Genomic DNA, 11,037 nt, shown 5'->3' with positions numbered 1-11,037 from the left:
TTCAGAAAATTTTAAGGACAAAACTAAGTGGTTTCAACCCATCATGAAAACATTCAGATAGCAGATTGTACAAGGAATTCCCACACATGGCATCCATTTCAAATCAATTTCTTTTCTTCGACTCAAAAGAAAACTACTTCAACCAATAAAAACAAACTGACCACTTGTTATGTGTAGCCCCATCGTGTGCTGCACAAGCTCAGGCATCTGACCAAAGTCATAAATTAATATCCTTCTTTTTATGAACAACTAGAATATGGCTACTGCAGAAAACTGAATGACATCAATGCAGCATTTAATCTCCACAGAACTTTGACCCTAAAAGTCTCTGAACAGTACTTAGAGTCCTGGGAATCAGCCTTTTCAGACATTCCCAGGCTTAGATTAGTGATTCCCATGAATTATCACCAGACAGATCTATGACATGACCCGATATACTGCAGAGGGTATCTATGAAGTTCAGTTCAGTTCAATTCAGTTGCTCCGTCATGTCTGACTCTTTGCGACCCCATGAATCACAGCATGCCAGGCCTCCCTGTCCATCAGAACTCCCAGAGTTTACTCAAACTCCTGTCCATCGAGTTGGTGATGCCATCCAGCCATCTCATCTTCTGTCGTCCCCTTCTCCTCCTGTCCCCAATCCCTCCCAGCATCAGGGTTTTTTCCAATGAGTCAACTCTTCACATGAGGTGGCCACAGTATTGGAGTTTCAGCTTCAGCATCAGTCCTTCCAATGAACATCCAGGACTGATCTCCTTTAGGATGGACTGGTTGGATCTCCTTGCAGTCCAAGGGACTCTCAAGAGTCTTCTCCAACACCATTGTTCAAAAGCATCAATTTTTCGGTGCTCAGATTTCTTCACAGTCCAACTCTCACATCCATACATGACCACTGGAAAAACCATAGCCTAGACTAAATGGACCTTTGTTAGCAAAGTAATGTCTCTGCTTTTTAATATGCTATCTAGGTTGGTCATAACTTTCCTTCCAAGAAGTAAGCATCTTTTAATTTCATGGCTGCAATCACCATCTGCAGTGATTTTAGAGCCCAAAAAATAAAGTCTGACACTGTTTCCACTGTTTCCCCATCTATTTGCCATGAAGTGATGGAACCAGATGCCATGATCTTAGTTTTCTTTTTTTTTTTTTTTTTCCATTTATTTTTATTAGTTGGAGGCGAATTACTTTACAATATTGTAGTGGTTTCTGCCATACATTGACACGAATCAGCCATGGATTTACATGCGTTCCCCATCCTGAACCCCCCTCCCACCTCCCTCCCCATCCCATCCCTTTGGGTCTTCCCAGTGCACCAGCCCTGAGCACTTGTCTCATGCATCCAACCTGGGCTGGCGATCTGTTTCACACTTGGTAATATACATGTTTCAATGCTAGTTTTTCTGAATGTTGAGCTTTAAGCCAACTTTTTCACTCTTCTCTTTCACTTTCATCAAGAGGCTTTTTAGTTCCTCTTCACTTTCTGCCATAAGGGTGGTGTCATCTGCATATCTGAGGTTATTGATATTTCTCCTGGCAATCTTGATTCCAGCTTGTGCTTTTTCCAGCCCAGCATTTCTCATGATGTACTCTGCATATAAATTAAATAAGCAGGGTGATAATATACAGCCCTGATGTATTCCTTTCCCTATTTGGAACCAGTCTGTTGTTACATGTCTAGTTCTAACTGTTGCTTCCTGACCTGCATATAGGTTTGCTGAAGACTTAAACAAGGGGTCTTAGTATTTCATACATATAAAGCTTAACAGGTTTATTTTTTATATTTTCCTCAAGCCACATCATCACCACCATCACCATTAACCACAGGCACTGTACTGAGATGTGCTTTCCTTTATATGAGGAATGTACGTATTTCCAGTTATCAGGGAACAGAAAAACAGAGATTGGCTCTCGTGCATATACCAATTTGTCTAGCAAAATGACTTTTTCCTAGCTTAAGGATCCAAAGGCCAGCATGACCAAATCCTCCAACCTCTCCTCATGGCTTAGTATAACTGAGTAATCTTAACAACAGGCACTTTAAAAGAAAATGTTAAGGGTCAGAGCAATAACTGGATACCATGTACAGAAGAGGAAAAGATAGAAGTGATACCAGCTGCCTGTTCTCTTGTTCTCCTCTCGTGGGTGGTAGGTTGGAGAACCCACTGAGGCCTGAGAAATTTTTTCCCTGATATGTTGAACACGGAGGTGATGTTTATGAAACCTGAGCTGTGAATTGATGGCTGCTGTGTACCCTCCTCCATATTTTAGGCTGTTGATTCCCCACATCGAGGTTTTCATGGTGGCTCAGACAGTATGGATTCTGCCTGCAATGTAAGAGACCTGGGTTCGATCCCTGGGTGGGGAAGAGCCCCTGGAAGAGGAAATAGCAACCCACTCCTGTATTCCTGCCTGGAAAATCCCATGGAGCCTGGCGAGCTACAGTCCATAGGATCACAAAGAGTCAGACTTGACTGAGCGACTAACTCTTTCCCCACGTGGAGTCATGAGGGGTCCACTGATGCCCACCACTGTCACATAAATAAGAAGAACCCTGACTTGTCTCTCATCTTGTTCCTGCCCCCTACACTCTGCTCCTTCTTCCTTGTCTCTCACTAGATTATTTTCTTTTGTGTCTCAGTCAAAAGAGTAGTATTTAATCAGTACTGGCTCAACTGCTTTTTCATACCTCAGGAAACAGTTTGCTTCTGGTCATACTACAGAGGAAAACATTCCTCTGGTCAGATTTAGGAACCGCTGTAAAACTATCTCTAATTTATTGTACATTTTAAACCAAAACAGACCGAAGTCGAACCCTAAGCATAAGCTGCATAACTTTTAATTATCTTCCAAGGGAACGTAATCCTAACAACAGTCTGTAGAGCTTTTCCCCCACCCCGACTGGCAAGTGTTTTTCTTCTTCCCAACAATCCCCATCCTGTGAGATAATAGCAAATGGAATTTTATAAAACCCTCTAAGCAGAAAAAATGTCAGTCGTCACTCCTGCCCTAGCCAAAAGCAAAACAAAACCCAAAAAAAAAAAAAAAAATCTCTGAATTAATGCCAAATTCTTAGCCCTTTGTTGTAGGCTTATGTACACCAGAGCATGACAGCAAATGCCTATGCCTTGCAGAAAGGAAGTGCTCGGGCCATGACAAAGAAGGAGTAGACTTGGGCTGGAAGGAGGGCTTTCTCAGCTACCACTATGAGAGGCATTTCTCAACTGGAAATAAAGCCAGAGGCCACACAGCTGCTGCAGTGTCTCAGACTACCCTTTGCAAGGATGCTCACCCAAGGGGAGAGGCTAAAATCAAGACCAGGAGCTGTTCACCTAAAGCCCAGAAAAATGGTGTCTTCTTAAATGCACATCCATTAGGAAAACCTTGTGTCCATAGGGCTACCAGGCTGTTCTCATTTAGGACCAGACAGTATATCCCCTGCCAAGATGAGAGGCTCTCTTTATGCATGTCCCTGCTCAGTTCAGCCACCTCCTCTGATCTGTCCTTCCTGTAGGAGGAGAAGGAAAGGAAGGGGAAGGAGAGGGGGGCTGCAGGAAGGGGAAGGGGGGGGTTTGGGGGAGGGGATGAGAGGGAAGGATAGAGTGGGAAGCATTTTTGTTCCAAATTAATAGGAACCGAGTCCAAATGCCTGCAGCCCCCATGGCCAGTTTCCTGGAACGTCTCATCTTGACCTTTGGCAAACCAAATGTCAATGTTGAATCTATCTCCAGCCAGAGGCTGAAAGGAATGCAGCTGCTCTGCCTGGCCATGTCCAAGCCCAGCGGGCCAGCTCCCCACTCCTTCCCCAACTGCCTCTGCCCCAGCCCCACACACATGCACAGTCCTGCTGCTTTCATGGCTGTGGAGCCAATGGGAAACTCAACTAGGCTCGTGAGAAAGTTCTATCAAGAGGGGCAGGGAAAGTCCTCTGATGGGTGCAGTCCTCTGCCCTGTCTACAGGAGGCATTTGTAAGCCTTTACTCACCTCTCTGTCTTTCAGGGAGTGATATAAAATGCGAATCTGGTTGTTCAGTCAACAAACAAGTAGGAGAATCAGAAACTGGAGGTCTCTGGGGAAGAAAACAGAGGGACTGTGAGAAACAGTAGGTCAGAGATCGGGGAGCAGAGGGGAGTGTGATCAGGTCTCTGACATGGGGTGGTCCTAAGTGATGTTAAGGAAAGTGTGATGGAGAAAAAGAGGGAGATACAGCCACTAAGGGGAGGAGGAAGATGACCCACAAGGCCAATGTACAGGTTGTCACTCACATGGGTCATGAGGTCTCTGAAGATGTTGAGAGGGTTCGAAATGGAGAGGAAGTGATGACACAGATGTTAGACCTAAAAAAGCTGTGTCTCCTCACAGGTGAGGGAAGAGTGGTTTCCAAGTGGGTGCAAGAAGGAGTTAGAGTTTTCCAGTACCCCTTCTCCAAAGCCTTCCATTCTCAGGTCCTGTGTCCAGGAACCACACACAGGCTTCCCACCATACATTCCCCAGAGCACTTTTCCTCTGCAATTGGACTCCCCAGTTCTCAACTCTTCCTTAGGCAGAGGTTATAGGCAGCAGCTTCTTTTCACCCCTTCAGAAGCTGTTGCCATCTATTACAGCCTTTGAAATTCTGCTTCCCCAAGCACAGCAATGGAAGATTGTGTTCTCACACCATGCCAGGGCAGCACAGATGTGTTCTTATGCAACTCAAGAATCATGTTGAAACCCTGTATCCCAAGCACTCATGGAGCAAAATGGGAGAAGCGTGGGAACAAGGGAATGTGCTATGAGGGGCTGCTCTACCCTAAAATAGTCGGATAAATAGTTGGCAAGGATGAGAGATGTCAAAAGGGGGGCTATGGGAATGAGGGTGGGAGCCCACATCAGTGACCACTTGATAGCAGGCCAAGATCCTTCACTTTGTCACAGGAATAAACAGAGCTCATTTTTGGAGGCCAACAATTTGACTGAAGTACGGCAAATCCTACTTAAAACGTCATCTCTTTTCAACTAAACTGATAACACTGCGATAAAATATACTGGTGGGAAAATGTTCTCAAAGATTCTGGACCATTTTAGTTCGAGGGCCTCCCTTCCCCCATCTTTGCTATCCCTTTAATGTGTAGATTCTCACTTAACTTGGCCTAAACAGCAGCTCCTGGCTTTTATAGACTGAACTAATACCTAGAGGGTAACCATGTTAATGGGCTTCCCTAGTGGCTCAATGGTAAAGAATCCACCTGCTAATACAGAAGATGTGTGTTTCATCCCTGGGTTGAGAAGATCCCCTGGAGAAGGAAATGACAACTCACTCCAACATTCTTGCCTGGAAAATCCCATGGACAGAGGGGCTTTGCAGGCTATAGTCTATAGCGTTGTAAAACATTCAGACACACCTTAATGTCTAAATAGTACTACTTAGAGGGGAAGTAATTTTCTCAAGATCACACAGCATATAGCTAGTTGAATCTGAACTGGAATCTTGATCTCCAGGGCACTAATTCAATCCTCTTTTTACTATGATGTGATTCCACTGGAAGGGAATAAAGAATTCAATTCTGCCCAAGTGGATTTTCTCCCAAGTAATTTAACAGCAATAATGTTTTCTGTTACTACTAGACATAAATACTGTTCAGATAGCTCCTTTAGTTTATTATCTTTTCCCTGTAAACTTACTCATGCCATTATGTTCCAGAGCACATGCTGATATAGCTAAATGCTTTGGTACAAACTGGAATGTATTTTTATTCTGACATGTTTTGTAGAGGGCAGTTTACATACTTACCACAGCCAAATGGTCTCCATTTTCTGGGACAGACTTCTCTTTAGTATTCAAACACCAGGTCCCTGTGTTTTATATCTATTTCCATGTAACTATTTTCTGACCATAGTAATGACTTGTTAAAACAATTGCTAGGGGTTTACATTTATATCTTCACAAAGCTTTTCAAGCTAACCAAATCACAAATCAGGAAAGTGATCTTTTGCTAGAAAATGAGTTTGAATTTATGATTTGGGGGAAACACCAATATAAAATGATTTTGTTTTCTCCTCCACCTACAACTTAAATGTAAGTCTTCCCTTTAGAAATTAATAATTGTGCTCCAAAAAATCTGATAAAGAGGAAAATGCTGTGAAGATGGAAGCCAAAGGAATAGTGGTAGTAGTGTGTATTTTAGCTTCTGAAATCATTTAGTGTATGTTCTCTCATCACAATTAGAAAATTTAGGTGTAAATCAATAACCAAACATAGAGAAAACTTTTGAAATTAAGTGATATACTTCTAATAATCCATGAGTCAAAGAATAAATCAGAAAAGGATTATAAAACTATTTTGAATTATATGATAATAAAGACCACAAAAGATAAAAACTTATGGAAATTTCAACATGTATGGTCTGAAATATATATATTAAAAAGGACACAAAATTAAAAATCAATGATGTAAGTATCCCTCTTCAAAAGTTAGAAAAAGGACAAAAAGCTAAAGCTAAAGATAACAGAAAGAAAAATAGTAAAGATAACAGCAGAATTAATAAAATATAAAACAAAAGAATAATAGAACAAAGCTAAAAGTGTTTTCTAAAAGACTATTGTAAAATAGATAAACTCTTGGCAAGACTGGTCAAGAAAAAGAGAGAGAGGATACAAATTACTGATATAAGAATGAAAAAGGGCAAAGGTGGAGGTGGCCTTGGCTTCTACCAGACAAAATATGTGGCTTTAGAGGGTGAATTTGAGGCTGGTTCATACAACGTCCCCAATGAATTCATGACTGCATCCTTGTAGGGAGGGCCCTGGGAACTTGGCAATCCCTAAAAATCCCAGAAATCATGAAACACCTTTGAGGTCATGTTGTTCATCCTTTCAGAGGGGAAACCTGAGCCCACGAGAGGAAAAGGAACTTAGCAAGACCCCTAAGCCCATCACTGATACTGCAGTACAGTTGTCTTCTTCTCTTCACCTATTTTCCATTTGGAATGAGCTAAAGTCATTATGTAGTGGAAGAAAAATACAGCAGCGTATTCAGCTTACATCTGTGGTTAAAAGAAATAGACTATTTGATGTTTTATGTTTCAATTTTCTCTGCACTAAAAATGCTCATAACTGCAGAGGACCTCTACATTGCTATATGTGCATATGATGTATAGATTTACAGTCTGTGTGGAAAACACCAAGATTCCCTGTTGCAAAAAAAAACCTAGAAATTATAACAGCATACTCCCAACTTTGTTGGCCAACCCAAGCAGAAATTGAGAGATTTGTTAATGTTCTTTTCTAATTTCATAATCCAAAGTACTGGGAATACATGTATGAAAGCTTGTACCATTCCACGTCCTGTTCTCACAGCATTCGTAGTGTTTTCCAGTAACATGAAATTATGTAAGAAAATTTGCACTCTGATGCTCCTGCATGTGGAAGTTTTCCAGGCTAGAACCAGTCCTGGTGAAACTTACGACAGACATACGCTGCAGATATGGCAGGTTCAGTTCCAGACTGCTGCAATAAAGCAAATATTGAGATAGTGAGTCACATGAATTTTTTGGTTTCCTGGGTCATAAAAAGTTATGTTGATACTATACAGTTATCTACTAAGTGTGCATTAGTATTGCGTCTGAAAAAATGATGTACATAACTTATGTACTATGTACATACCTTAACTAAAAAAGCATTTTAATACTACAAATTGCTAACCATCATCTGAACCTTCAGCAAGTTGTAATTTTTGACAAGAGTAACATCACATATCACTGATGACAGGTCACCATAGCAAAGATAATAATAGTGAAAAAGCTTGAAATATTACGAGAATTACCAAAATGTGCACAGAGACACAAAGTGAGCAATGGCTATTGGAAAGATGGTGCCCAAAGACTTGTCTGAAGGCAGGGTTGCTGAAACCTTCAATTTGGAAAAAAGAAAAAGAAAAAGTGCAATATCTTCAAAGTGCAATAGAACAAAACCCAAGAAAATAAGTTCTGGGGCTTCTATGGTGGCTCAGTGGTAAAGAATCCACCTGCCAATGCAGGAGATACAGGTCTGATTCCTAGTCTGGGAAAAGCCCACATGCCTCAGAGAAACTAAGCGCACACGCCACAACTATTAAGCCTGTGCCCTAGAGACCGGGAACCACAACTACTAAAGCCTGCATGTCTTAGAGCCCATGCTCTGCAACAAGAAAAGCCCAAGAACTGCAACTAGAGAGTAGCCCCTGCTCACTAAAACTAGAGAAATGCTCACACGGCAACAAACACCCAGCACAGCCAGAAATAAGTAAATAAAATTAAATTTTTTAAAATGATGTCTGCTTGTAGGCTGTTACTGACAGAGTGAAGAGTGGTAGCCAGGTTTCATTCTACTTCTAACTCAGCAGAGAGTTTCTTGACCTCAGCACTGTTGACAAGATGATAGACCAGATGAGTTTTTGCTCTAAAGGCTGTCCTTGTGGAGTATATTTAGCAGCAGCTCTGACCTATATCCACTAAACACCAGTAAGTCTCCATCCCCAGTGTCACAACCAAGAATGTCTCCAGACATTTCCAACACCCCTGGGGTGCAAAACCACTCTGGGCTGAGATCCCTAGTCTAAGACATAAGCATGTAATTAAGGTTTGACTTTCATTCATGAAGTACCCAGTAACAATGACAGAAAGATATAGTGATGAAATAAACATTAAGAGCTACATTTGTCTGGAGCTTACCAGGTTGTATTAGTGGTAAAGAACCCACCAGCCAGTGCAGGAGACATGAGACACAGGTTCAATTCCTGGGTCTGGAAGATCCAGGAGGGAGGGCATGGCAATCCATTCCAGTATTCTTGCCTGGAGAATCCCATGGACAGAGGCACCTTGCGGACAACAGTCCATAGTCTCAAAGAGTCAGACACGACTGAAGTGAGTTAGCACTTACACACAGTTGCTTAGTGTCCACTGTATAAAAAGCCTTGTGTGAGGAACTTCACACACATTATCTCATTTTACCCCCATGACACCCTGAGAGGTCACAGATCAGTCAACACTCTCAGTTGCTAAAAGAGTGCATTCTAGGTGGTTTAAACCAGGGAATTTAATTTATGATATTAGGTAGCTCACTGCATCATCAGGCATGTCAGAAGTTAAGCTGGAGCTTGGCAGCTAGAATCACACCCAAGCCACACTTCAGGAATTCTCCAGCAGCGATCCCACACAGACTCCCTGGGCACAGACACATCAGTTCAGTTCAGTCGCTCAGTTGTGTCCAACCCTTTGTGACCCCATGGACTGCAGCACGCCAGGCTTCCCTGTCCATCACCAACTCCCGGATCTCACCAGCACATAACGCACCACAATTCACAAACTCCTGATGCAGTGGTAGGACAAAAACAATGCAGCCTCAAAGAGCCAAAGCCACTGTGACCACAATCTCCAGAAAATTACTTTCTCCTGTTGCCCTTTTTTACATGAGTGCACTTTGAATTCAGCATCTCTCTCCCACCGTTTGATTGACCTGTAGCACATGCTTGCCCCAGACCTGCAAAGGAAGCTTAGATAATGAGTTTCATAGGGAATTGGAGACATTCTCCAGATATGGAAAGTATGATCAAAAGTACCTGAGTGGGATTTCCCTGGCAGTCCAGTGGTTAAGACTCCATGCTTCCAATGCAGGGACTGTGGGTTTGATCCCTGGTCGGGAACTCCCACCTGCTGCAAGAGGGGGAAAAAAAGCACCTAAGTGACCACACTACAGGTATATGCCCATTTTACAGGTGAGGAAACAGACTCAGGGAGTTTACCTAACCTGCTTAAAGTCACACCTGTTATGGGAATTCAAGTACAAGTTCTATTCTTTAGTCAATATTCTTCCCTGTATAATATCAGTATCCCAAGAAAATGTGTATCTCCTTACTTCTTCTACCCTGGCCTTGAATACAACTTCCTAGGAAGGTCCCAGACTAAGATGCTGTGAGATTTTGCTCAATCTAGGTTTTTGACAGCAATGGCAGAACCGTCACTAGTTAGTACCTTCCTAAATGTCCCACAGGGACTGACACAGTATGTAAACTGTGGTACAGGTGCTGGTCCCCAGATAGATAAGGATGGGCTCCATCGACTTCCTTAGCCTTTGGTCAAAGAGTCTGTGGCCTCTTCTGCTATATGGATGGAAAAAATGCCCATATGGCTACCCGACTGCAGTAGGCAACCTCTGCCTCCTCCTATTTGTTTCAGGGCGTGTGGGCTCAACCTAGTGACTCACTTCTAAAAAATCAATGCAGCAAAGGTAAAGGGATGTCACTCCCAAGATTAAGGTACAAAAAAACTGATTTCTCTCTTGATCATACTTTCTCTCCCCTTCCCTCCTTGGCTGTCTCACTCCCTCTGTCTTACTCTGAGGGAATCCAGCTGCTGTGAGCTTCTGCAGCACCCACAGGTTTCTACCTGACTGTTCTCTGATTCATGTGCTAGGTTGGAAGCTCCTTGAGGGAGTGTCTAAACATGTACCCCTCATGTCTCCCCATGAGTACTTGGCACAATATTGGGTACATGGAACCTTAGAAAATACCTTTTGAGCAAATGAATATCATTGAGTCTTACAACAAATACTCTTGCATGCATGCATGCTAAGTTGCTTCAGTCGTATCCAACTCTTGGTGACCCAAAGGACTCTAGCCCCCCAGGCTTCTCTGTCTATAGGATTCTCCAGTCAAGAACACTGAAGTGGGTTGCCATTCTCCTCCAGGGGATCTTCCCCACCCAGGGATTGAACCCGCATCTCTTATCTCTCTTGCATGGCAGGCGGGTTCTTTACCACGAGCACCACCTGGGAAATCTTCAACAAATACTCTTGGTCAAACTCAAATTCTTTCTCTCTTTCTCCCTTCTGTCCTTCCTTCTCTTGCTTGCTTGCTTTCTATCTTTCTGAAAGCATTTACTCAGTGCATACATGCACTTATTCTACAGAGAATCGGGAATAGAAAGATGAATTAATTAGACATAGTTTCTGCTTCCCCATTGCATTAATTTTCAATAGTGTTATAACAAATTGCTACCAACTTAGTAGCTTAAAGTGAAAGTTGC

General features: G+C 42.5%; 1 long non-coding RNA gene across 1 annotated transcript; it reads right to left on the bottom strand.

Moving 5' to 3' along the window:
- Positions 1 to 1,304: 1,304 nt before the first annotated feature.
- On the bottom strand, positions 1,305 to 7,474 carry LOC133065463 (uncharacterized). Its single transcript, XR_009694894.1, has 3 exons — positions 7,311 to 7,474; positions 3,983 to 4,067; positions 1,305 to 1,588 (listed from the first exon to the last, which is right to left on the bottom strand). It is a non-coding gene; the product is annotated as an uncharacterized LOC133065463 (long non-coding RNA).
- Between the last annotated feature and the right edge of the window lie 3,563 nt (positions 7,475 to 11,037).

Source organism: Dama dama, chromosome 11, assembly GCF_033118175.1.
Source record: "Dama dama isolate Ldn47 chromosome 11, ASM3311817v1, whole genome shotgun sequence".
Classification (NCBI taxonomy): domain Eukaryota; kingdom Metazoa; phylum Chordata; class Mammalia; order Artiodactyla; family Cervidae; genus Dama; species Dama dama.
Note: the sequence above shows the minus strand (reverse complement) of the source record. Positions and strands in the feature narration are given on the sequence as shown.